Source organism: Priapulus caudatus, unplaced genomic scaffold (assembly GCF_000485595.1).
Source record: "Priapulus caudatus unplaced genomic scaffold, Priapulus_caudatus-5.0.1 Scaffold282, whole genome shotgun sequence".
Lineage (NCBI taxonomy): Eukaryota > Metazoa > Priapulida > Priapulimorpha > Priapulimorphida > Priapulidae > Priapulus > Priapulus caudatus.
In genome coordinates this window covers 212,231-213,225 of record NW_014577343.1, presented here as the reverse complement: position 1 = coordinate 213,225, position 995 = coordinate 212,231, and positions in this window count along the sequence as shown.

Genomic DNA, 995 nt, shown 5'->3' with positions numbered 1-995 from the left:
ACCACTTCAACATAATTATATTAGCCCCGAATTAACAAAGAAAAAATTATGGATTACAAGGTGTGTACAAGGTATTTTATATAGGTTTATATGTATAATTAAGAACTTTAGTAGCGTTAAATTGTTTACAAATAGATACAATTACTGCAAAGCCTAAACTCCTCATTCAGTTACTACTATTCACTACTACAGTCGCACCCCGTTAGTACGAAACTGACAGGCCAAAGAAAAATAATCGTATTAAGCGGGTTCCGTATAACATTATATTAGCCTTAATTTGAAGAGAAATACAATTAATGGATTAGGTGTGTACAAAAGGTTTTATATAGGAATGAAAATACCGGGACAGAAAATGTTATGTTAGTAACAGGATCCTTGTATTATTGTCTTCGTATCAAGTCAATATTTTACTAAAAGATTACTATGAATCGGGCCAGGGTTTAAAGAAATCATCGTAGTCTCATCAGCGTAACGAGCTAATATGGCCGCCGGAGGCGGCCATTTCGCGAGTGTAGATAATGTAAGTAACAGGTGGTGTGAGCTTTGCATATATTCAATCACTCGAGGTCAATCAATGACGTATTTAACATTTGTCGATTCTGTACACTTGGAGATGTAAATGTAAAAGACAAAAGCCATTACGTATTGAGGAAACTAATCAACAGTGTCATCAAATTAGTGACGATATTTTTATTTCAATATGTTAATTTTTATAGGTAATTGAAAAGCATACATTACAAAAACAATATGTAAGTGAATATAATATGTGACTAAATAACACACAAGGGATAATAAATAATAAAAAACACTCCATTGTCAACATACACGCAAGATATAACAGAAATTCTCAAACAATCAGATGAGCGCGTTCGTACGTTCGTGCGTTCGTGCGTACGCGCGTGCGTGTGTGTGCGTGCGCACGCGTGTGTGTGTGTGTGTGTGTGTGCGTGCGCACGCGCGTGTGTGTGTGTGTGTGTGTGTGTGTGTGTGTGTGT